The 27,742-nt window shown below is 37.7% G+C and overlaps 1 protein-coding gene across 1 annotated transcript in view; it reads right to left on the reverse strand.

The window, feature by feature from the left end:
- The window catches only part of PLCL1 (phospholipase C like 1 (inactive)), a 358,935-nt gene that overhangs the window by 291,359 nt on the left and 39,834 nt on the right, over positions 1–27,742 (reverse strand). The gene's annotated exons all lie outside the window — the stretch shown is intronic.

The following is a 27,742-nucleotide window of genomic DNA, read 5'->3' on the forward strand; positions in this document are numbered from 1 at the left end:
AAAATTTAATTAGCCAGGCATGTGGCACGCACCTCTAGTCCCAGCTACTTGGGAGGCTGAGGTAGGAGGATCACTTGAGCTCAGGAGAGGAGGATCACTTGAGCCCAGGGAATGAGGCTCCAGTCAGCTATGATCGTGCCACTGCACTCCAGCCTGGGTAAGAAAGCAAGATCCTGTCTTAAAAAAAAAAAAAAAAAGCGTAAAATTTTTTAAAACCAGATTTTGCATGTGGTTGTAGAAGGGTCTTCCAGTGAATAAAGATAAAGTACACAAGAATAGGTACTGCACAGACACTGGGATACCTCTTAGGTTATCTCACAGGCCAATTCAGCTTCCTACCTGTTTCTTGCCTAGGTTCCACCTAGTTAAGATTGTCAGATAAGCAACAGCTGATACGAAAGACACTGCAGTAATCTACCATTGGTAAATAGCTCACTTTTCAGTAAATGCCTAGCCATGTATTTAAATGGAAAAGACTATATGAATGGTTGTTTAGCTAGAAGTAATATTCATAAGCAAGCATATGCAGAGTTTGCAGTTTTGACTGGACACAAAAGGTTCACAAAATTTCCAGCAGTTATAATAGCTAAGATAATACCTATTTCTAATGAATAATGCAGTGGTCACAGGGTGGGTAGGCCTTTCAACTGTAAAAATCCTTGCCGGTTGTTTTCAACCATTTGGTATTTTACCTACAGGATCAATCATTGTCATGTTTAAAGTATACAGTATACTCATACAGTTGTCACAGAAATGATGAACATTTGAGTATGTTGAGAAATGACATGACTTCAAGTTGAGAAAGACAATTTACAGCACACAGCAGCATACTCAAATTTTTTATGAGTATTTCTGTGAGATCACTTTGAGTCAGAGTGACATCTCTAAGGAATAGCTGATAAGGACATCTGGTTGGGGACAGTGAGCCATGCTAGAAATCCTTGAGCAGAGTAGGGAAGATAATGGCAGTATTCATCTAACTACTGCCCTGGGAATCCAAGGACACCACAGCCAGAGAAGTGGGGTGTAGCAGGGATGTGTCAGCAATAACTGGCTTGATTGCTACTGGTTAAGGCTAGAAGAGATTTCCTTAGTATAAGAAAGTTCCCATTCACAAGATCATGCACAGAACTAACTGGGACTAGAAACAAAAGATTAGAAATTATGTCTATTTTGTCAATATTTTATCAGTAATTTTCAAAAATAAATCATCAGATGCTAATTTTACCAAGGACTCCTTGAAGAGAAAACGAAATATTTGACAATGCTCCATAATGTAATAGCAACAAAGACCGGGGGCTTATGGTACAAAAAAAAAAAAAAAATACCTACAGATCCTAGAAGTAACTGATATAACAGAATTTAATATAGCACCTGACAGCACAGCACGGTGGCCCGTTAATCAACAAGTATTCACTATCTGTGTGTAAAGTACTGCAGAAGATTTAGGGAGAAAGAATAAAATGAGATCACTGCCAACATCAGTCAGGCTAGGAAGGACATGCAAAAGTGAAAGGAGGCATTGCAGAAATGCCCCTCCCTGAACCCCCAGCTCCACAGCAAATCCAAAACATTGTGACACTGGACAAGGAAGTCTCATCATTCTGACTTCAGTCTTACTCTCCAGGCTCAGCTCAGGGGCTTTCTCCCAAGGTCAGATTTCCTGTGTTTGCTAATGCATTTCAGGTCATGCTAGATAACTCTTTCAATCCATTAGTGTGCACTATTGATCCTACTGGTCGTTCTTTAGCTTTATGAATGATGCCTTTTATGTAAAACACTTGAGAATTCCTAAACCATGATCACCATGGGGTTAATCCAGGTGGTGCACAGAAGTGTAATAACAATAATGCCTAATTTTAGGATTTAGTATGGGTTCTCCAGAAGCAGACCCCAAGTAGGGAGAGTGGCAGGGAAGTGGGGGAGAGACAAAGAAGGAAGAGCATCTAATAAATCAGCTCCCAGAGCGGGTGCTTGGAGCTGAATTCTCTGGAGAAGCTTTGAGAACTAGTGCAAAACACAGCTTCAGAATTATCTCATCTGAGGGTGAGGGAGCTGGGGTATTTATATGTCACCTCTAGAGAGTTATTAGATGAGGGCTGCTGGAAAAACAGGCATATTAATTCCCTAGAATGAGCTGCTGTCCATGGGCAAATCAGCATTTGAGGGGCGGCCCTCAGACACAGAGATGCAGATGCTGACAGTAGAAAGTTCACAAGAGCAACGTGAAAGGTCCTGAGGATAAGGGTTGGCTCTGGTAGTATCTGCCACATTAACATTCAGGTAAGTAGCTCTATTCTTGTTTATCCACTAGAATACGTGACAAATTAATTCAATGTGAAAGTACGAGGAAACATAACTAATTCTTCTTTAAAATAAAACTGTAGCTTTTTTCTCACTGTTTACAAAGAACATTTTCAGCCAACGCAAATGTTCAAGATATTTTTGGTGTTTAATCTAAGAAAAGCTACCATAAATTTCTGCCTAGCTATTCATTTTTGCTCATTTCTTAAACTAAACTTCTTCTTTTTTTTTTTTTTTTTTTGAGACAGGGTCTCGCTCTGTTATCTAGGCTGGAGTGTGGTGATGCAATCACGGCTCACTGCAGCCTTTAACCTTCTGGACCCAAGCTATGCTCCTACCTCAGCCTCCCGAGTAGCTGGAACTACAGGCAGGCACCACCACACCCCGCTAATTTTTGTATTTTTTGTACAGACAGAGTTTCACCATGTTGTCCAGGCTGGTCTTGAACTCCTTAGGGTGTTCAGTTGAAATAAGATTTTTTCCTGAGCTCAAGTGATCCGCCCACCTTGGCCTCCCAAAGTCCTGGGATTACAGGTGTGAGCCACTATGTCCAGCTTAACCTATAATATTTAAAATATTAAAATGTATCATTTGAAGCATGAAGTTTGATTCCACTGATATGTTTCATCTAACTTAATGTGCTAATTAGCATTTCCAATTTATATCTGTGCTTTTCTAAAGTCAAATTTGTTTGTAAAGATTTATAAAAAGATAAATTCAAGAAGAATTCACTGACCCTAAGCTTCCATGCTCTTACAGCCATATCAGTAGTTTTCTGTGCTGATCTCCCCTGCCCCTTCCATCTTATTGCATGTGAGCTCCTTAAGGTTAAAGGGACTGAGTCTAAAACTTCTCAGTATTTTCCAAATTTTTAACAAGAAGTCAGGTTTACTTTCCAATTTTTGAAAAACAGTCTTGTTTTGCTTTTAATAGTTTGGAAGGGTGAATTGGAATCTAGTGAAATTTCTTCAGTGCTGAGAAATGCTCCTTATAATATACGACCTGTGACTCACCATTATAAACTATCCCACCTGCCTCCCCTGCTGGTTTCTCCATATTTCACTAAGGGATCGCAGGACCAGGGGAGATCTCCCAGCAGAGCACTTCATTGAGTCACTGAAACCTATTTTATTTTGAACTCTGTCCCTCAGTAGGTCACTTATCTTGCTGTACCTTAGATTCTTCAATTATAAAAAGATGATTTGTTGCTAATTAACCTTGATTTATACACTAATTGGGCACTGAAGTACAAGTCACTACGCAGAATTAGAGGGTCTCTATGTAGTGGGCTCAAAAGCAACTAACTTTAAATAAAAGAGTTTAATATAAAGTGGCTTGGATCAAGGTGCAATTAGTATTAAGAGCATTCAAGTCACTTGGAAGATAAAGAATGAGTGAACAGTGTTTTCACAAGGAAGTTCTTAACTGGTTCTGTAACTGCTGATTTTTAACATGTTTTTATGGTGTATAAAAATGTATTCAATTGAAATAAGTTTTTTTTAAAGAGTAAAATCAGCCAGGCACAGTGGCTCAGGCCTGTAATCCCAGTACATTGGGAGGCCGAGGCAGGCAGAAAGATTGAGCCTATGAGTTCGAGGCCAGCTGGGGCAACATGGTGAAACCCCGTCTCTACAAAACAATTAGCCAGGCATGGTGGCACACACCTGCAGTCCCAGCTACTTGGGAGACTGAGGTGAGAAGATTGCTTGAGCCCAGGAGGTCCAGGGTGCAGTGAGCTGTGATTGTGTCACTGCACTCCATCCCAGGTTTCAAAGTGAGACCCTGTGTAAAAAAAAAAAAAAAAAAAAAAAAAGCTATTGAAATATGAATTCACATTATTAAGTATTTATTAAATTACTATTATAGAATAGAAATTATACTTAGCAAAGAGAATTCACTCCTTAAAAAATAAACAGAAACATAGAGAAACAAAAAAAAAGAGAAAGAGTTGATATGAGATTTGTTGCCTTCATTCTCTGGCCCTCTGTTACCATGATGCTCAAATCTTAAATGCCACCCAGAGGGACAAGGATAACAGAAAAATAACTTCCATGTAATATAATGAAATTGGCAGGACCAACGAGGCAGGGGACAGTAGAAGACCTCTTGTTGTTCTTCTAACCTCCACTGCCTTATTGAGGTGTTGTCAATTACACCATCAAGATATCTTTATCAGGCATTATTATCATAGTTTACCTGGCATGATCTATCTTAGTCTAAGAGGTGACCAGGGACATGGTTAGAGAGCTAAATCTGTCATTTAAAAAATTAATTATTCCTCCTACTAAATACTCTGCTAGAAAAATGCAGAAAGAAGCAGTGGGACTTTCCAAATGCTATCATGTCTATGAGTGTTTAAGATGTTATTAATTCTTAAAGGAAAAATAGGCCATACAAAGAAGTCACATGACCAACAGCTATCTTATCAAAGTGCTTTGCAGTATTAAAAAAGTCCTCTGACATTGTTCCTTATACAGAGAATTTAATATTAAGTGTACAGGTAATAGAAGTTGTATTGTTTATACATGGGTGACTTCAAGTCCTGGTTTGTCTAGATTCTTCCTGGTCTCCCAATGTAATTTTCCCCTGTCACTCTCAACAATGTCCTAGTTTGGACTATTGATTAGATGATTACCTATTTATACAGTAATCTATGATAATAAAAGGAAATCTTATATCTTATTATATAAAACCCCTATACTACTTAAATAGGCCAAGTTGGCAGAAGCTAATTCATCTCTGACTTGAATTTTCCAACAGACAGAACAAATCACAATATCCGTTCTGATTTTTTAAAGGAATATATTAAATGCGTCCAAGAATTCTAGAAATGGTTATGATATGACAAGCTACCCAGAAACATGCAATAATCGATCATATTTATCTATCTGTTATCAGACTAATAGCCACAAGACTATTTTATATAACTGATGGATGCAAATATAACTGTTTTGAGTACTTTTAAACACAATTTATAAATTTTTAATGGAGAAAACATTTTAAGTTTGTCCAATGTTGAATTTTATAAACAGCATCAAGCCTTTTCATCATATTCAGTGCCTTTCATCTGTAAAATCAGAACATCATTATTGCTAAATAACTGTGTGAACTTAATCATTAAAAAAAAAAAATGCTTTAAGAAAAGACCAGACAGTGCAAACTCTTATCTATATTTACCCAGCAGAGTTCTGAGAGCAAAATACACAAAAACTCAAATGGCTCCACAGAAAAAGTACCTAAAATATCCTTTTCTAACAACAATCTCTAATTCAAGACATATTATTGAGCATCTACTATATTCCAGGAACATGTATGTTACATTTATAATAGACCCTAGCTGTGTTAGGCTTGCCATGTCGGCTTTACCCTACTTTTGAAGCCTCCTATTGTTATCTAGAATCTGCTCTTCCCCAATCTCAGTCTGTGGGCTTAGGATGAGGGTTCCTGATTTTGTTCCAGAAGAACAACAAGTGAAGCAGGAGACAGGTCTGAGATAATCTATCCTTCTCGTTCATCTGGGGTTGGACAGACACACGACTCACACCAGATTAAGCAGTCCTAAACAGAGCTAATCTCAGGCATTTTCCTGAGATTAGAAAACCATTCTTTTCTACAGTACTTACACCAAAAGAATACAGGGAATTAAACTATTACAACTAAGCTGTTCCCACATCAAGCCTGAGACCGGCACCAACACAGAAGAAAGAGACAAAAAACATGGAGAAAGAAAAACTGGGTCTTCATTACCTCCTCAGGCCCCTATATCCAGCTATACTGAAATGTATTCCTCTTAACCCTCCCTTTACATGACCAATAATTTCCCATTTTACATTTTCTGTCCTTTGCAACTAAATGTCTTGACTAATAGATCTGATTTCACTAGAAATAAACTAAAGACAAGTAGTAGCATGTACTTCCTTTTCCTTTTATTTTCGTATCTCTTTTCACTCATTATTCTTAGCTCTCCAATAATCATTAAATCAAGTTAGCATTCATCAGAAAATATTTATTATTGTCAGTTATATAAAGAACAGTGTTTCAAACTAATTCTCCAAATGATTGTTTTTAGTTGCAATGCTGATTATTATGATCATGGCATCACCAGGAGAACCTGGTTGATTCTCGTGATCATTTAACAGGCTTTTAAAAGTTATAGATGCTATCTAAATTATTAAACATGCATGTAACTTATCTATCTGTAGACTCGGATTAATTTAATTACTCAACAAGCAGACAATTAATTATCACTTAAAGGGGAAAATGCTAGAAGTTTGCTCTATTGGTTTTCTTAATTACATATATACAATTCCATTAAACTGAAAAAGAAGAGTGTCATGAGCCTTTGTCAAACTGCTAAATATATTCCTTTTTCCGTATTTTAAATTATTATTCATCTTCATTCCAAAACCAAGCTTTCTTCAGCAAATTTCTTATTTGATGTTGAGAACATAGGAAAAAAACAAAGTCAGTTTCTCCTATATTCTCACTCAACAATCAACACAAAAGATTTCTGTGACCAAATGTAGGGGTAGGGGTTCCTCCCATGCACCAAGCAAGCAATCACTTCTGCAGCAGACACCAGCTGGGAGTCCTCTAATTCAAATCAATTGTGACACTATCTACCTGGAGGTAGTTCAGATCCCACAGGTTGAAGTTTCAGTTCCCAAGACTCCCCCTCCTTATCCTCCACCCACCACCATTCTGATGTCAATTGCAAATTCCAGGTTATTTCACCTGTGCTTCTGACCAATCGGCTATAATTCAAGTTTGATTAATTTGCTAGAGTGGCTCATTGAACTCAGGGAAACACTTATTTACAGTTTCTAGTTTATTTAAAAGGATGTTACAAAGGATACTAATGAACACCACATAAGAGATGGACAGGGCAATGTATGGGGGAACAGATACAGAGCTTCCATGCCTTCTTTAGGTGCTCCACCCTCCAGAAACCTTCATGTGTTCAGCTATCTGGAAGCTTAATCAAAGCTTTTATGGAGGCTTCATTATGTAGGCATGATTGATTAAAATATTGTCTATTGGTATCAACTTAAACTTTATCCCCTCTCTCCTTCTCAGAGGTTGAGGAATAGGGCTTAAAAAGTTCCAACCACATAATCATGCCTTATTCTTTCTTGTGATCAGCCCCCATCCTGAAGCTTCCCAAGGACTGCTAGCCACCAGTCACATCATTAGCAAACAAAAAGACACTTATCACTTTGGAGATTTTAAGGATTTTAGGAGTTGTACGCCAGGAAACTGAGAGAAGACCAAATACAGCCATGTGTCACTTAAGAAAGGGATCCCAATCTAGACAATACCATTCTGGACATAAGAACAATTACCATTCTGGACATAGGAACGGCCAAAGATTTCATGACGAAGACGCCAAAAGCAATTACAACAAAAGCAAAAATTGACAAATGGGATCTAATTAAACTAAAGAACTTATGCACAGCAAAAGAAACTATCAGCTAAACCAGACAACCTACAGAATGGGAGAAAATTTTTGAAAACTATGCATCTAACAAAGGTCCAATATCCAGCATCCATAAGGAACTTACAAATTTACAAGAAAAACAGCCCCATTAAAATGTGAGTAAAGGACATGAACAGACACTTTTCAGAAGAGGCATACACACCGCCAACAAGCATATGAAAAAAAGCATCACTGATCATTAGAGAAATGCAAATCAAAACCACAACAAGATACCATCTCATACCAGTCAGAATGGCTATTATTAAAAAGTCAAAAAATAACAGATCCTGGTAAAGTTGCAGAGAAAAGGGAACAATTATATACTACTGGAGGGAGTATAAATTAGTTCAACCATTGTGGAAAGCGGTGTAGTGATTCCTCAAACTAAAAGCAGAACTACCATTTGACCCACCAATCCCATTACTAGATACATACCCAAAGAAATATAAATCATTCTACCATAAAGACACATGCACACATACTTTCATCACAGGACTATTCACAACAGCAAAGACATGGAATCAACCTAAATTCCCATCAATGGTAGACTGGATAAAGAAAATGTGGTACATATCCACTGAGAAATACTACGCAGCCATAAATAAAGAATGATATCATGTCCTTCGCAGGGACATTAATGGAGCTAGAAGACATTGTCCTTAGCAAACTATAAGAGGAATAGAAAGCCAAATACCACATATTCTTACTTGTAAGTGGGAGCCAAATGATGAGAACACATGGACACATAGAGAGGAACAACAGATACTGGGGCCTACCTGAGGGTGGAGGGTGGGAGGAGGGAAAGGATCGGGAAAAACTGATGGGTACTAGGCTTAACACCTGGGTAATAAAATAATCTATACAGCAAATGCCTGTGACACAAGTTTACCTATATAACAAACCTGCACATGTACCCCTGAACTTAAAAAACTTTTTAAAAAGACAGAGATCTGTTCTGTAATGTGCATTGTTAGGCAATTCTGTCATTGTGCTTACATCATAGAATGTATTTATCCAAAACTAGATGGTATAGCTGACTATGCACCTAGGCCTATTACTCCTAGGCTACAAACCTGTACTGTATGTTACTGTACTGAGTACTATAACAATTGTAACACAATAGTAAGTATTTGTGTATCTAAACATAGGAAAGGTAATTCATATCACTATGACTTTATCACCTCCACAACTCACAAAACGATGGAAATTTTTCAGCTCCATTACAATCTTACGGGAGCACTGTTGTATGTGTGGTCCATAGTTGACCAAATTTTGTTATGTGGTGCCTCACTGTATGTATTTCACAATTTCACAGATATAAACTGAAAAAGGCAAGACATTTTAATGTCTCATACATAAACTTTTTTTTTTTTTTTTTTTTTTTTTTTTTTTGAGACAGAGTCTCGCTCTGTCGCCCAGGCTGGAGTGCAGTGGCCAGATCTCAGCTCACTGCAAGCTCCGCCTCCCGGGTTTACACCCTTCTCCTGCTTCAGCCTCCCGAGTAGCTGGGACTACAGGTGCCCGCCACCTCGCCCAGCTAGATTTTTTGTATTTTTTAGTAGAGACAGGGTTTCACTGTGTTAGCCAGGATGGTCTCCATCTCCTGACCTCGTGGTCCACCTGTCTCAGCCTCCCAAAGTGCTGGGATTACAGGCTTGAGCCACTGTGCCCGGCCATATATAAGCTTTTTAAGTATTTTATTTTTAAAAGATATAAGTAGGATTTTAAAATTCAATCGAATTTAAACAACAGATTAAGAATTTATAAAACTGAGTATCAGACACATCTGAGGGAGCCTTACTTATGTCTAGTTCTTCTTCTCTTCTTCCATGGAAGCTTCTCTTCTATTCTTGTTTATTTAACCTCAGCAGAAATAAGAAGCAAGGTAGGAAGAGGAAGAAGAGAAAGCTAACATATTTCAGGATCTCTTATTTCAGGCACAGAGCTTGTGGTAGACTATAAACAGCCACATTTCTTTGCAGCTCATTCTATCAAGCAGTGGAATCTACTTTTCAACTCCTTAAATCTGGGCTAATCTTATGCCTTGCTTTGATGAATAGAATGCAGCACAAGTGGGAGTTCTAAGCACAGACTTCACGAGGCCTTGCAGCTTTCTCTCTCTCCCTCTTTAAAGGCTATGCCCTGTGAACAGCTCTGAGCTAGTCCACTAGAGAGGTCCCATGAAGGAGAAACAAGGTAACCAGCTGATAGCCTGACAACTGCCAGACAATTGACTGAGACCATCTTAGACCACCTACTCTCTGCCAACTGACTGCTACCACAAGAGTGAGCCAAGGTCAGACCAGCAGAAGAACCACCAAGCAGAGCCCAGGCTGAAGTGTTGCTCCACAGAATTGTGAACAAATAAAATAATTACTGTTCTAAGCTTCTAAGTTTTAGGATGGGCTTTTATTTGTCAATAAATAACTGATAAAGTGCTTTACATGGTTATTTTACTTAATCTTAATAAGAAAGTTATGAAATAAACATGGCAGACCCAGGGATTGTGAGGAATGAAATTTATCCAATTTGGGAAGTTTTCATTAGGAAAAATAGTACACATAATATAGAGATAGGAAAATAATACAAAATATACATACAAAGGAAGTAAACACATAATTATAAATCCAAAAATATCCATGGCCACTCCAGTACCACTGCACACCCCACATAAGGGCAAATGCGATAGAGGAAAAATCAGAATGGAGACCACAGGCTTAATAAAAACAGATAGCCATGTGAACACATGGCTTGGGCCATTTGGGGGGCTTCATTCACTAAGCCTCATTAACTTCACAGGAAATACACTTCAACAGTTAGCATTACTTTATTTAACAAGAGGAGCTACAATTCAGTGGCTGTCACTTGCCTTGGGATCACATGGATGGCAAGCTGGAGAGCCAGGATTTGAGCTCAAGTCCCTTTGTTTCCAAAACATATGCTCTTTGCAATACTCATGCTACCTCCCTACCAATAGATCACATATTCATTTTGACCTTGTAATCTACTCCACACCAAGTTTTATATCAATTGAAAACATCTCTACTTCAGGATCCCGAAACATACCCCACTGCAGAGCCTATCTAAGCACTTCTCTCTCATGAGGTATGTTCAACAGCCCCATGATGTAGGAGTAAGAGGGCCTGGTTTCCTGCCCATTTCTCTGATTAGATGAAGAAATTTCAAGGCATATTCCCTCAATCAGGGACCCTTTTGGCTTCCTTTTTTTTTGAGATCCCTTTCACCATATGCCAACTTCCTCATGGGCAAGGTTATATAATTCCAGAAACATTGAGTGCAGCTATCTTGCTCTCCTACCTATTTTATGCCCTTGCCTTTGCATTTTTTCATTCATTCTATTTGTATCAAGTTTCTTCAAGTGCATATATTAACTTGCTTATGCACAATAAGCCCAAAGTGAAGCCAGGTTTTAATAACGTCTAATTAATCATTCTGTGTTCAGCTATACCCATCACTGCTGACTCTCCTTTCAAATGACCTTCAGTAGAAAACTAGTAAATCATTACTACAACATGGAAACCAGATTTCTTCTCTTTTAACATTTAAATAGACTGTTTGTTTGCAAATAATTCCTAGCTTTTCACCTTACTTAGCTGATACAATCAGCTGATCATTTGTTTTGCAGGTCAGTTTCAAAGTCAGAAGCCCTGATCAGCAGTACTGTAGTAGTTTATTCAGTGTACCTATTCCTATCACAGAACAAACTTTCTGTGTAAGGTTTAACCTTGGGAGAAAAATTAAGCTGCTGGAGAATATAGCTGAAGCTCTCTGTAGAGGTTGTACTGGTGGTGACTTAAAAGCATGCCAGGCAGCCTGGTATAGAGAAAAGAACACAGGAAGGGTTCGGAAATGGCCACATGCCATCTCTGGGTCTCAATCTAAGACAATTGGCCTGGGTGACATTTCTGGTAGCTTCAGCTATAAAATTCTGTCAATCTATTGACTTTCTCCTTATCAAAGTGATCTTTAAAAACAAAAAGTTCATTCTTTTTTAAATTTCAAACTTTTATCTTAAGTTCAGGGGTACATGTGCAGGATGTGCAGGTTTGTTACATAGGTAAACATGTGCCACAGTGGTTTGCTGCACGGATCATCCCATCACCCAGGTATTAAGCCCAACATCCACTAGCTACTCTTCCTGATCCTCTCCCTCTTCCCACCCCTCATTCTCAATAAGTATTTTTAAAGTATGGGAATTCTAAATATACAATCTTCTTAAAAGTTAGGCCACTTTGAAAAAACTGCAAAAAGCCTCATCATAATGTATTTTAAAAAGTAGTTTTAAACAACAGAATAAAGATAATGAAGAATAATGTAGGTAATAAATGTTAAGTCACAAATATTGCAAATAATAGCAAAATAATGGTTCATTTCATCTTCATCTATACATTGGTCTTTGATTATCTGAACTAAACTTGGAAACAAATCAATGAAATGTCCTGTAAAGGGTTTTTTATAACTTATATATTGTATAAACCACTAGGCTAGCTGTAATTCTTCAACTTCCAAGTAAAATAGTCCAGGTTGAATTTTAATAAAATTCCAACTGATTCTTCCCTACTAGAATAAAATATGATGTTTGGTTGAGCCAAAACTCACTTTTATATAATTTTTAACTGCATACATACAATACATTTTAAAATGTTGACAATAACATTCTGTTAAAAATAAATGCTTTTCTGATTTTTTCAAGTTCATTTCCCGCATATATACCTTTTGGTAAGTTGTTTTTTAAAAATAACATTCAGAAAACTATCGTTGTAGTAACAGTAAGCCAAACAGCATAAATCTAAGATCCTATAATGCTAAACAAATTTTATCATCATTCTCCTCTAACTTATTTCAACTTCTATCTCATTTATCAGTTGTCTTTACAATAAGCATGGTTGGGTATGACAACTATAAAAAAGAAGTAAATGTTCCATCACAGTGTCACTGTGACCCACGGGGCTGGGCCTGTGGACCTCTAAGTAGTCCATGAACTCCCTAAATTGGGAAAGAAAATGTTATGGATATGTGTATTTCCTCTAGGACCAGTAAGATAAAAAGCACAGCAAGACAAGTAAATCAAAATTGTCTGATATGTTCTTAAAGTTCCATTCAAAATCACCTTAGAGGCCGGGCGCGGTGGCTCAAGCCTGTAATCCCAGCACTTTGGGAGGCCGAGACGGGCGGATCACGAGGTCAGGAGATCGAGACCATCCTGGCTAACAAGGTGAAACCCCGTCTCTACTAAAATATACAAAAAATTAGCCGGGCGAGGTGGCGAGCGCCTGTAGTCCCAGCTACTCGGGAGGCTGAGGCGAGAGAATGGCGTAAACCCGGGAGGCGGAGCTTGCAGTGAGCTGAGATCCGGCCACTGCACTCCAGCCTGGGCGACAGAGCGAGACTCCGTCTCAAAAAAAAAAAAAAAAAAAAAAAAAAAAAAAAAAAAAAAAACAAAATCACCTTAGAAAGTAAAGCTTATGCAATGAGACAAAATGCAGTGGGGACACTTGCTGTAGATAAGGCTGGACTCTGTCTTAGGTCCAAAGGAGGTGACCAAGCTAAAACAGATGCCGTTACTGAGTAACATTCTGAAGTGACATATTTAATATTGCTGAAATGGCACATCTGAACAACTGACTGAGAAGCAGAGGTTAACCAGGATGTTTCTCCTGTAGTGGATTAAAAGCACAGATGTTAACAATTTAGCCACTGAATTGGTCTTTGGTTGTCTGAATCAGGATTCAGGTGAAGCAGGATGGGCCTTGTTATAGAAGGCTAGGACACGAAGACTAACCCAAGTGGAGAGGTGATTTGGAACAAGTGAAGGATATCAAGTTGGCAAGCCTACATTAGGCAAGGAGTAAAGTTAGCTAGAGGTGTAAGTAACTAAGCTCTTGGAATTATAGAAAGACGTGGCAGCAGATAAATTAAAACCCAGCCAACTAGATTGTTCTGGAGAAGCCTATAGAATCCAGGCAGCAACCCAGCACCAGACTAGCTGGGCTATCAGAAAAGGTGGAAAGAAAGTGATAGTGCAGAATTTTGGTCACAATGAACAAGAAAAAGGCTTATTAATAGAATCAGACAAAGGCATAGCAAAACCAACGAAAGATTGATTTGTTGTGAATGACCAGACTAAGGCACCAAGAACAGGACTGGTAGAAAAACCTAAAGCAGGGCAGAACCCACATGTGGGCATTAAGTGGCTTCAGCTCTGAAAAAAAAATAGCAGTGTGCCAGGAAAAAATGCAAAGCTAAAATGAAGAGTGGGATTTACTTAGATTAGAATGGGCAAACATGTAAGCTGAGAGGAAACTAATGTCAGGTGCCAGTCACAAACACGGATGCAAGGAACAGTTAGCCCACCTCTCAGTTTAACAAAATTCTTTCTCCAGTTTCCTTAAACTAAATGAGGAAATCAATTTACTGACTTGAATATTTATGAGCTTTATTAAGTTACTTGCTCCCAGAATATTAGCCAAAAGAGGGCCTCAACTAACACAGGGGTCTTTATCCTAGTGACTGACCATTTCAGTTATCCAAAAGAATATTCACAATGACCACAGGACAAGCTGTAAAACTTCTGTTTTTATTTTAAACATGTAATTTTCAGAATAATATTTAGCTTAAGATTTAAACCAAAAAGCAAAAGAGTAGGGGAAGGGAAAGCATGGCATTATGGTACCAAAAAAACTGACAAGTCAAATTCAAGTAACTCCTGAGTGCTAGTAATTTCAGGCCCTTAAGTAATTTGCATCTTCCCTCCTTTTCTCCTTACACAAATGCTTAAAAATAAACTTAAGTCATTACACGTCAACAAAAAGTATTGTCCTAGTATACAGATATACAAGTGGAGTCCTTGCATACAAAATTTTATAATATTATGTATGTATTTCTTTACAAATAAATGTTAACATAAATTGTGGCATCCAGAAAACTTTATTTCAAATTCTTGCACTATATACCTTTGCAAACACTATAATGCTTAATAAAAGCTCATTTGAAGATTTTTTTTTCCTGGAAACTAAAGAAGCATGAAGACTGTCAACTAGTCAACAATCTAATGTAATTTAAGATGAAAATGGGTCCGTTTTCTTCCTTTAGGAAATCTCCTAGAGATAAGGCTGAGGCAGAGAGAAGCCTCACTCAGTAAGAAATCAGTATATGTTTAGATTTATGTTTGAATTGACTTGGTAGTCCACTTGTTGGGAAAAGGTAGAGTTAATCTTAACCCTATACTATTGCTGGTCACACCTAGATTCCAACCCCATTTCAATTCAGGGTACCCTCCTTCTTCAACAAATATTTTTATGTAACCGCTTTGTGCCAGGAATTGCACACAGGGCCAAGGATGCAGTGTTGAAGTGACACAGCGCCAGCCCTCATGGAACCTCTGAACTCACAGGCTAGTAATGTGCATAAGAATCACCCAAGGGGAATGTTAAAATTCAGATTCTCAGACCCAGCATGGGTTCCCAAAGCTTCCAAGGATTCTGATGCAGGTGGTCTTTAGGAACACACTCTGAGGAACTGGTCCAGATGAAGCCCCCTGCAGATAGATCCTGTAAGTGTCTGCTACCACTGAATCCCCAGCACTGACCACATATTAGAAATTTCAGGACATATTAAATTAGTCTATAAACAGGAGATGGAAGAATGAAGAGATAATCCCTATTCAGTGTGGTAGGTACAATGATAGAGGTGCCATAAAAGCATAAAGAGAGGCAATATAGCTTGGGTAGAAACAGGGACAACTTCCTAGAGAAGGCAGCCCTTGAACAAGTCTTATAGGATGCATAGGAGGAAGCCAGGTAAGAAAGGGCATTACAGAGAGAAAACAAGAGCAGAGGCAGTGAGAAATAGTAAAATTTAGGCAGAAACTACACATTTTGTTGCTACTGGCTCTAGAGGCAAGAAATGCTGGAACTCTAACACATTATCTCTAGCCCTGATAGACGTCTGCCAGTTAAGGATGATTATTCCTGTTTCACAAATAAGGAAGGCAAGGCACAGAGAGATTAAAGTTTATCCTAGGAAATGATATCACAGTTCCTCAAAACATGAAAGCTAGAATTACCATATGATTGATCCAGCAATCCCACTTCCAGGGAATACACCCAAAAGAACCGAAAACAGGAACTCAAACAGATATTTGTACACCTGTGTTCATATCAGCATTATTCTCACTAGCCAAAAGGTGGAAGCAACACAAGTGTCCATCATGAGACGAATGGATAAACAAAATGTGGTACATACATACAATGGAATATTATTCAGAATGTAAAAGGAAGGAAATTCTGATACCTGCTACCACACAAATGAGCCTTGAAGACATTATGCTAAGTGAAATAAGCTAGTCATAAAGGGACAAATATTGTATGATTCCATTTATATGGGGTACACAAAAGAGTCAAATCCATAAAGACAGAAAGTAGAACAGTGGCCGCCAGGGAGTGGAGAAAGGAGAAAATGGGGAGTTTATGTTTCTTGGCTACAGAATTTCATTCAATTGGGGAAGATGAGAAAGTTCTGGAGATGGATGGTAATGGTTGCAGAACAATGTGAATGTACTTAATGCTTAAAAATGGCTAAAATAGTTAATTTTATGTTAAATATATTTACCATAATAAAACAAAATTTATATAAATAGACATAGATTTATATTATAGATGTATATACATATCCTAGTGGCTGCTCTGAGATTCAAGCCTAGCTCTGTGTTCTAAAGGGAGCGATTAGTTTCACCCTCAGGCCCAAAGTAGGAGAGGTTTAAAGAAAGGACCTTGGCCAAAGCTACCAACAACCCGCCAGCATCTGAGAATTATAACATTAATTAGCAGTGACTGGCATCTATCAACATTTCTATACATACATGAACATTGAAGAAAAATCCATCAGTATAAAAATGTTAGATGACAGAAGGAATATGACATATTAATCCTGAGAGCAATAGTAAAAGATAGTTACACACTTTCATCTCCTCCTTTAAACTATAATAAATGCAAATGAATGAGCATATTAAGTGCTTCCTCTCTCTTTTTAATCACTACCGTGCCATTCCAAGCATAGAGATTTTTTTACAAGGTGTAGCAAACAGATAACAGTTATGAAGGTGGTATAACAATATGTAATCAGATGACAATCTAGAGCCAGGATTGGTACTCTCCAGCTGCTGTGTCAAGAGTTTGACTGTCCAGGGCAGGCTGCAGCACACAGCAGTGCCATCTCCCCACCATCCTCCCTGCTCCCTCCCCCACCCTGCCACATTGCAGCTGTGCAACAGGGGGTGCCAGGAATTGAAAGGCGCATTGCCTTGAATGATATTTTTGCCCTCATTCCACATGCTATTATGTCCCTCCTACCTCCAACTATCACCAGCCGGTACATCAAAAACATGGCAAAAGCTGTCATTGAATTCATTCACGGCATTTGCTGCAGCTTTAAAATACATAGAAAAATCAAATGCCAACCATCCTTATTCATATATGAGAGGAGAGCTATTTGGAAATTGTTCTACATTCACCTTTTACTACTAACAGCAAATCCAAATGCCCAGCCACAAGCCATCTATCACGTGGCCTCACATTGGTACAGAAGCACAATCTTAATATATAATCATCAGGGTTTGGGTGAGATGAAGTCAGGGGAATGGGGCCAGGTGCCGGTACTTCTTCTATTTCATCTTGTTGGGGTTTAAAGGCCCCTTGAACTTTGTCCAAGGCCAGACCTTCTTGTTCTCCTCGTCTCCTCTACCATGCCTATTTCCGTATCAGGACCTTCAGGTGAGGGGTAAAAGAAGTGAAATTGCTCCCCTTGGAGCCAATGCCTTTTCTCCCGGTCTCTGCTGCTTTTCACTACCTTCCCCAGTTCCTGTCTCTTCTCTTTCTTGTCACTTGTACCCAGATTTTAGGTGTCGTTGGGAAAGTCTTTCTTCTTATAGCGGCTCAGGCAGCATGCCTTCCCATAAACACCAATAGCTTCATATGCTTCTTCAAACAAAGACCACTGCAGCCAATCAGAGCACTGCTTTTATTCCAGACAGCTAACTAATCAATCCTTCCATCACTGTGCAATAGAAAAAACTCTTCAGATTCTAGGTTGATTATTACTTGATAAGCTACTTAATTACTAAAAAGCACCTGTACTGACTTTTTTGTTGTATTTTTCTATGTATGTAGAACTGCTCCCAAAGTCTGAAGTTTCTGGAAATCCTATCTTCATGTTTACAAAAACTGCATTTACACAAAACAGATGTCAGGAGGAAAAAGTTTTTCCACTGCTCTCTTAGGTTTATTTCCTGGAGGTATGTGAATTAAACTGACAGAAAATAAAATAGCACGAAAAAAGAAGGAGTTTCTTTACACGTGCAATGCACATATATATATGGGAGTGCCCAATGACGAATAACTCAAAGGGGTGGTTAGAATATGAGACTTATACACCTAACTTTGTGGGGAAAGAGGAGGAAGCTCCTATGGGAAAAACAGGTAGGCTTCCTTAGAAAAGGCAAATCAATTTTTAGGAGAGCAAACGGTAGATAAGAAAGTTGTGATAACGTTTGTTTATGATGGTGCAAGTGGTCTTTCTGTCTTCTTCAAGGCCATGAAACTCTCCTGGAGAGAGGATTTATGGTAGCCTCATTTCCCACAAGTTGCTGCTTTTAGTCAATAAGGGAAGCTCCAATATGTGTTCTTGAATCTCAAATGTCTTCAGCTTAAAATAAACTTTGTACCAACTCCGGGATTCCCACAGGTCCCCACTCCAAAGATGCAGACCTGGAGTAGGTAGGTGTAGTTGTACAGACAATATAACCTGTCTTCTATAATATTGGAAGGGAAAGAAACATATAAGCCATATAAGCCATAAAGTAACTCTCCTGATATGTATATGGCCTTCAGGTTTATTCTACTTACGAAAGCCATCTTCTTATCAAGTATTGAACCCTCTTAATTTTTCTCATTCCAAATATTACTCAAAATTATATGCTTACTCATTTATTCCTACATGCATTCTCTATTTCACACAAACACACACACCATATTTATCAAGATAATTCTGACAATCATATATTCTAAACTCCATGCAGGATTCACACTTTCTCAAATAATTGACAAAAACATGCATTCCTTAAGTTCATATGTACCAAAAGCACTTAGCTCACTGTCCGAACTGGAAATGGCTTAATTACCTTGGGACAAGGGGAAATGGTGGGGTGAGACAGACAGGAAGAGAGAATGAGATCAATTCCGTAAAACAAAAGAGTTAGAGCAGGGAGAAACCTTGGAGAAAATCTGATTCAATCCTGTTACACTACTAATGAGGAAACTGCTAAACCTTAGAAAGGTTAAATCACCTGCCCAAGGGCATACCACTACCTGGTGACTGAGCCAGGCTTCCTGGCTGCAGTCATGTGTGTGTGTGTGTGTGTGTGTGTGTGTGTGTGTGTGTGTGTTTAACCTCTAAGAGAAGCACTGAAAATTTGTGTTAAAAGGCAATTTTAGATACATGCTTCAACAGTAGTGGTACTTCAAGAGCACCTAAGAGAACTTGAACCAGTCACTCAAATGATAATCTACTCTCACTTTAATAATCTCCCCAGAGAGATTGCCTCTTGGTAGACATTTCTGTATTGATTTAAGGCCAGTTCTACAGATCTAAAGGAGATGTACTCAGTTCCTTTTATTGCTCTTTAAACCCTCTTGATTTCCTCAAAGTCCATGAGGAGTTTCTTTCTCTCACTCTCTACCCACCACTACCATTGAATATTTCAAGAAAAAAAATTTTAAGGTTATTTTTAAATGCCATTCTTCTTTTACATTTCTCCAAATTTCGTACATTGAGCTGTACTGCTTTTGTAAGCAGAGAAGAAAAGGCAATAAATATTTATCTTTTAATTTCCATTATTCTATGTCATCTGCACATCTCATAATTACTTTAATCATTACTTTAATCATTTAAATCTTCCTTTAAACTTCAAGGCAAAAATTAAGACCTCCCAAAAACACACACATGTGCACACACACACAAAAGCCTTTTTTCTTTTGCTGATTTTTTTTAAAATTTTGTAGAGATAGAGTCTCTCTATGTTGCCCAGGCTGGTCTCAAACTCCTGGCCTCAAGCAATCCTCCCACCTCAGCCTCCCAAAGTGCTGAGATTACAGGCATGAGCCGCCTCACCAATATTTTCTTTTCTATTGCTATTTTGTTGTGGCTTTCAATTACACATATGACAGAATACCAATACTGCAAACCTACTGTTCCTTGCATTTGTTACTCTCTTGCCTGCTATCATCCACCTAGGGATTAAAGAAGGCAGGGAAGATTGTATGTCATGTTTGTCTCCACCTTGCCAATATTCTATGGACTGTAGCCTTGGGAACAGAACTCCACCTGCCCTTTAATTCCCTCAATACCAAGTCTTCACTGTCAATTCACTTAGCACCTATGGCATAAAATATACTTTGTGAAGTATATCAGAATACCAAACACATATAGCTCTGCAAGTACACAGGTGGACTGCAGGGTCCATCCTCTCTAGCTAAAGAAAGGAATTTTCCTTCTTTTTACTTCCCCAGGGCTGGTAGTACTTGTCTCATCTCTGTGGTCCTATATTTCTCCTGATAAAAGGTTTGGCTCCAGACACCATCACTTGGGTCAGACCAAACCAGTCTCTAAGCAGCAACACAACACCTGCAAGTGGTTTGATTGTCCCTCTTGCCCAGAAATATTTTGACCTTGTCTATTATTTCCAAAGCCATTTGTTCTAGTTTACGTTCTCAATCAGCCAGGATCTGTCTTAGATAACTTGCCACAAAATTTTTTGTTTATTTTTTGACTCCTTCTTTTGTTCACAATGTTCTCCCACAGCAGTCTATTACGGGTTCGTAACAAATGAGTCCCCACATTTACATCAAACCTACCTCGGCCTAGTCTTTGTCTTCAGGAAGAAGCACATTTACACTCTATAAATCAACAAGAAAAACTCTCAGAATAGGAAGCCTATGAAAAAGCTATCTTTATTTCTCGTTTTGTAAGAGCCCATTTCGAATCCTGAAGTATTCCCATTTTACTAAGTAAGTTGAATTTCTACATTTTCTTCTACTCTTTCTTATCAGAAATCCTAGTCTCCTTTCCTGACTTTTCTTCATAAACAGCATGTCTGTGTCAGAATTTGGTGGTTAATGAGTGCCAGCCATTCACCTGTCCAAGAAGTCTGGGTGCTCCCAAACCCATTGTTTTACCTTTCAATGAAACAGTTCAGAAATTTCAGAAGCTCATCTGTTTACAATGAGCCTACCTAGTTTCATCTGAAATACATTCACTGGTATGCTTTCGTGTCTATGTGCTTTATCAGAATTCATTTACTTCATTCTATTGTATAGGTTCTAAGTAGTTTGATCCCCTTTAACACTTTAGAAATCTGATTACAGTTTTACTTTTTTAGCTCTCTTTAGAGGATAGGATAGGAAAACGCATCTTAAATTGCACAGCTGCACTCTCTGACTCAAGCTACCTAGCAACTGTCAAAATACAACCCAAACCACAAAGGTGTTTGAAGCTGCATGTGAAAGCTTATTCTAACAGAGATACTGCCAACTCTTCTACTGTCACATGCAGCTTGGCATTTCAGCACAAATACAATAGGGAGACAGCTTGAGAGTGGGAAAAGTGTTCTGATGGCCTAAAATGTTTGAACATTCTCCTTTGCATTATTCAGAATATAACATAAATGCATAATTGGAGCCAAAGCAATAAGTTCCATGAATTACATGAGGGAAAATGTTATTAATTCCAGTTTCTCCAAATTTCAGTTTCAGTGAGTACATGTCTACATAAAAATCCAAATATCTGTGTCTCTTAGGTCAGAATATTTAATCCTGCTCCTCAAAACTCATGTTTCAGAGTCTGCTTGGAAAAAGAAGGTAAAAATAATTTGCCAACTGATTGCAAGGAAACTACAGTTACCTTTATGCCTTCCAGAGGTCAAATAAAAGGCATTCTCTCTATGAAAATAAAAACATCTATTGTATGAAAGACCCACTAGACACTGTTAACAGTATTTGCCTCTGGGGTGCTGAGAATCTGGGACACTGAAGATCTGGGGCTTACCATTTATTATATGTTCCCTTATATTGTTAAACTTTTTTCCATGTTCACTTGTTGTTTCTAAAATATGAAACAAACATTAAAAATAAGCTAACTTGAAGGTTGCACAGGTTTAATAATGAGATTATCCCCTTGGGATGAGGAATGGGAACATGTGTATGCCGGTACCTGCAGACAATCATAGGTTTCTACAGTAAACACTCCTCCGCCAAGTGCTTTCTGATCATATTTAAGAAATACAGCTGTTCTCACTGGGACTACTGAGAAAATAAACTGGAGTTCTATTTTGAGAATTCAAAGTACATACCATTCATGCAAACCAAAGAACACACATTCATTCAAGGACCCAGCCTACTACTTCATAGTTATAAAATGTGGAAAAGAAACCACAGTCTCATATCAGCAATACGGCTGCACAACTCCTCAAATCCTTCTCTAAAGAATTTCCATTGTATATATTAAACCCACAAAATATCCCTGAGGATCTATCATCCATATATGTCTCCACCTTGCCAACATTTACTATAAAACCACAATATTTGTGCAACTTCTTTGCTTTCTCACCCCCCTACCCCAAACATTTGCACTATTTTTTCTTGCCTGAGCCAAATTAAGTTAGGAAATAACTATTTTGTAAATTACTGGGCACTCACCCATCACATTACACCCCAATTGTCTTCAGTTCTTTATTCCTTACCATATTTGTCAGCTTCTTGAGGTTTAGGGGACTCTATCCTATTTATACTCACAACCCCAGCACTTACCATAGTAGGTCCTCAATAAATGTGTTTTTAAATCTAAATAAATTCCTCCCCAAAATGATTCCTAATTTTAACTTTTAAAATATATTTTCCTGGTGATTTGCCTTCTGGTCATCTGAATACTCAGACAGAAACCTAATATTTGCTTCTCTCGTACTACTATTAATATTCCCCCAGGGTTTGATTAGTTGCTCTCTACTCTATACAGAGCCTCCTAAACATAATTTGCCTTTGCAATTATAATGATCTCTATATGAATCATCTCCAAATCTAATTTTCCAGTCCTGATTGTTTTCTCTTATTAGCTAATCTTTTACTTCCTGTACTTATCAAATACCTTCACCAAATGTCATGCAGACACATAATCCTTCAAATGGCTAAAACAAAACACTTCATTTTCCATCCAGAGTCCAAAAAACCTGGAGAAAGTGGATATATAGCCAATTTTAATAGCGTAGTTCAGAACAGTACTTTCAGATTTTTTTCTTCATATTCTATTTTATTCCCCTCTTCCTCTCAGAGTAGACTGTCCAACCAGACCCTAGTTCTTTTAATACACCCATTTCACTAAATTTCCTAGTCTGTGGACCCTAATTTCAATTAGTATCAAGTGCACTGGGGAGGAAACCTCACCTTTCTCATTTATTCTTTTGGCTATGCCACTTAGCCTTGGTGATTTTCAAAGGATGGAGGAGAAATGAAAAAGTACATACACACAGAGGCATGTTGGAATGTCCCCAGGATGTATGTAGTTATTAACTTAACTCAATATTCTCATCTAATTTACATTTGGGGGGAATCCTTTCTCTACGATATATACTATAGAGAGTGAAGCTTAACGAAATCATCTTGGCTGGAGATAATGTAGAAAAGATAATCACCTACATATTATGGGGAGGAAAGTTAATCAGAGTTTTAGGATGGAGTAGTAAAGATATACGTCTATCTAAAGGAGGCATTGGCTTAAAAACTACTGAGAAGCACTGTGTTGGCGTTCGTTTACCTGGAATACTAATTCAAATTCCCAAGAAAAGGCTGACCACGTCCTCATTCTCTCTCCCTCCACACCAGTGAATCTTTTCTTTTCTTACCAGGCTCCTTTATGCCTTATTTTTCCATGGCGATGGCTTTCACCACTTAATGACCAACATTTCTATGCCAATTATCTCACTCGTCCTACTTCCAAAGTCTAACTCAAATGTCCTTTCTTCCTGGTCTACTTAAAAGAAATACTCTGTATTCTTCCCTCCTTAACCCTCTTCAATTACACACACTTAGCACATGTGTGTAAAATATTTGTTTTAGTATCTAATTGTCAAACTTGTAGAATCTTTGACTTGTCATTTCCCTGAATAAATTGTATGCCGCCCCTCAAAGGTGGGAATTCAGAGCTCTTGTGTCATTTTTTTACCTTCATCTTGATTTTTTTATCTCATGGATGTTCTATAAATATTAATTGATTCAAATCTGAAAACATAGCCACAAGACTGAATAACTTGTTAATCTACCAGAACCTATACACACAGCACCAAAACACTCACCTATTATCTGCCTTGAGCTGAACTGGATAAGATACCAATATATATAAATAACATGTTGAAGTCTGTCCTCCAATATCCTTGCACTGAAAGGAAATCTCCATCTCTCATTTTCTTTCTTCTGAATAAACCATCATTTATAATGTCTAAATGACTTCCTAGGGAAATCGAGATGACCTTTAAATCCAAGAATTCCTTCAGTCATTTCAAGAAATGTCATATATGAAGTTATAAGAACAGAATGCAGAGAGTTTAATCCTCTAACAAACTAGTTTTTTCAGGTAATATTTACTTTAAAAACGTTTCCAAAGGCCTACTATATTGATTCACTGTATTCAGAAAGCTAAAATATAATACTAAAATTTTAGAGCTTATATTAGAAATCCTTAGCCACAATTTCCATGAAGTAGATTAAAATAATGAAAATGATAAATAAGTTAAATAACACAAAGATCCTTATAATCTTAGACATTTTATACTCAGTTTCTCAACTCCACTTTAAGAGTGACGGTAAGTGTAAAAGAATCATTTAAAATGCAGAATATGGTGTATGTACTCAATGGAATACTGAACATCCATAAAAATAAACTATTGCTTCACACAAAATACAGGTAAATCTCACAAATATTATGTGGAGGGAAAGAGGCCAAACACGAAGATGCATATTATATGACTCATTTATACAAAGCTCAAAAATGGGTCAAACTAACCTATGGGGTCAGAAGTTAGCACAGTGGTCACCTTTAGGATGAGGAAGCAACTGGGAGAAGGTGTGAGGGTAGCTTGTGGGGTGCTGACACCATTTTATTTCTTGATCTAGGTGCTGGTTACACAGATGGGTTCACTGTTTTGAAAATCCATCAAATTATCTATTTGAGATTTGTACCACTTTTCTGTATATATATTTCAAATAAAAGTTTACTTGCCAAAAAATAATAATAGTAATGTCCATAAGCTTCTTCCTAATGAAAAATTACTTTACAGAAAATGTGTACTTCTTAACAAAACCCATGGGTTAATTTCTAATTGCATAAAACTTGATGTGTGACAAAATAATAGCACAACCAATACATGTTCCTCCAAAATGAGTAAAATAATTTTTAAATATGATGCTGCATTGCCTAGTAAAAAGATGAAAAACCTGATTCAGAAATCCATGATTAATGTTAGCATTATCTGTGAAACTAGACAAGTCACAAATGTTCCTTGGTTCTGTTTCAACTATTTGCAATAAGAGTAAGTTTCTATATTCTTCACCAGACCTACTAAAATTGTTCCTTCTCCTTTCAGATCTAGGAAATCTTTCAATTTGGAAGTATGTAAAGTTTTGGGAAGGACAACCAAATGGAAGCAGAGCAGTAGCAGAGCCTGGGATGGATACTTCCTCCACTATCCATCTTGACCTTTACTTTAAGTCAAAAGTGACTTCAGGATACTCCATTTGTGTTCATGCCAACTGTTTGAGATTTTCCTTGTGGATTCTCATCATGCTTCCATTGTGATCAACAAAATAGAATAATTAAGAATTATTTCTACCTTGGAGGAGTTAACAATATAGAAAGAAGAAGAACACATGTACTCATACCCAATAATACCTGTCTTCACATAGGAAATATCTAAAGTGATATGGTAGTCTATAAAGAGAAGATATGTGGAATAAAAATATAAGTTCTTTTAATTAGCAATTAATCTGAACCTTGAGGGATGTATAGAATCACACAGGAAGAATGTAAGGCAGAAGGGGAAAATATGTGGCAAACGCTGGGCAATGCCCAGCTAATACATGGTCCTTCCATCTTCCATACCAGTGGTGGACATTACTAGTCAATCATTGCAATCTCTTGCTGACTTGGTTCTGAGCATCAGAATCCTTCTCAACACAGACCTGCTCATTGCCACAATTAGCAGAACAGTCACATAAGATGAAATCTATTTGCCATTCCTGATGTAAGATAAAACACACAGATGAATAAAGAAACATGAGAAAAATAAGCAATATGGTTTGGCAGGAGAGGCTATAAAGGAGTAACAGAATACAAGTACGAAAATTTACATTAAAGCCAGATCATGGAGTGCTAGAGTGACCTGAATGCATTAACAAATTTGGATTCTTTCCTATTCCTTACTGTCTAGCAAATGAGGCTCAGTGTTAAATATCACTCTGTGCATGTATGTGAAATGAAAAAGTTCTACCTTATAACTTTCTCCCTCAAGGGAGAGAAATAGAGTTGAGAAAGCATATGACAGAGGTTCACAAGGCAGATGTGGCATAAGGACAAGAGATAAGAACAATTTTAGGTGCTGGTGATGGCCTCATTGATAGAGTTGATTGTTGATCTGAGAAAGGAATCAAGAGAGCTAATGGGTTAGAATATGTGTGTTGAGAAATCAGAAACCACAAAAAAAGGTTAAGTACAAGTTCATTAAGAGTGAGCGAGAAAATAGAATTATAATGAACAGACAAATGAGATAAGAGAGATTCAAAGTTTGCAATTTTGAAGCTGGAACATTAGTTCCCAGAGATTATATGATCCTTTGAGAGACAGGGTTTAGAGGTGCTGATGGAGGATGACAATTTTGAGGAATGAGATAGTGAATGATAATAATAAAACTAAAGAGTGTGAGAAAGTCCTGGAGATCAGTGGAAAACATTAATGTGGATGAGAAAAGTCAGAATGCCAGCTGTCCACTAGCCTCCAGAGAGGACTAGGGTTCCCAGAGATGGCACTGGAACAAGAGTTTAAAGCTTTAGAAGAAGGCATCAAGAAGAAGTGTGCTCACCCTTTCTCCTCAAAACTGGAATGAGGGATAGAATAAACAAGACTATTCACAGATCATGTAAGCAGCAGGTAAGCTATGGTTATAGGGGAAGATAGGAGGAATGATAAAGAAAAAAATAAGAATGTAGGGGAGTTTTGGCACAAAACTTAACAGGCATTCCTAATGGGCAATCTCAGATCCTATGAGGCCAAAAAATTTGGACTTACTGAAGGCTTCATTTTCCCCCAGCTATTCTTAAAAACACAGTCTAAAACCTTCTGAGCAGTTTTTACCTAGAACAAGAATGGAGACGGTAAGATCTTCCCTACATGTCTTCAAGAAAACCAAGCTAATACATATAGCAATAGACCACTTGATTTCCAATCAATTGCAAGGGTCTCAGTTCTTAAAGGCATCACATCACTTCTGCTTCATTTTTCTTTCTTCAAATCTACAAGTATTTGCAGAACATCAGAAGTTACCTTGACATTTCTTACAAAACTAAACATGCCCTTACCATTTGATCCAGCAATTATACCTCTTGATATTTACCCAAATGAGTTAAAAACTACATTCACACAGAAGCCTACACACAAATGTTTATAGCAATTTCATGCATAATTGCCAAAACTCAGAAGTAACCAAGATGTCCTTCAATAAGTGAATAAATAAACAAACTGTGGTACATCTATACAATGGAATATTATTCATTGTTAAAAAGAAATGAGCTATCAAGCCACAAAAAGACATGGAGGAACTTTAAAGGCACATCGCTAAGTGAAAGAAGC

This window comes from Trachypithecus francoisi, unplaced genomic scaffold (genome assembly GCF_009764315.1).
Source record: "Trachypithecus francoisi isolate TF-2019V2 unplaced genomic scaffold, Tfra_2.0 Lachesis_group13, whole genome shotgun sequence".
Classification (NCBI taxonomy): Eukaryota; Metazoa; Chordata; class Mammalia; order Primates; family Cercopithecidae; genus Trachypithecus; species Trachypithecus francoisi.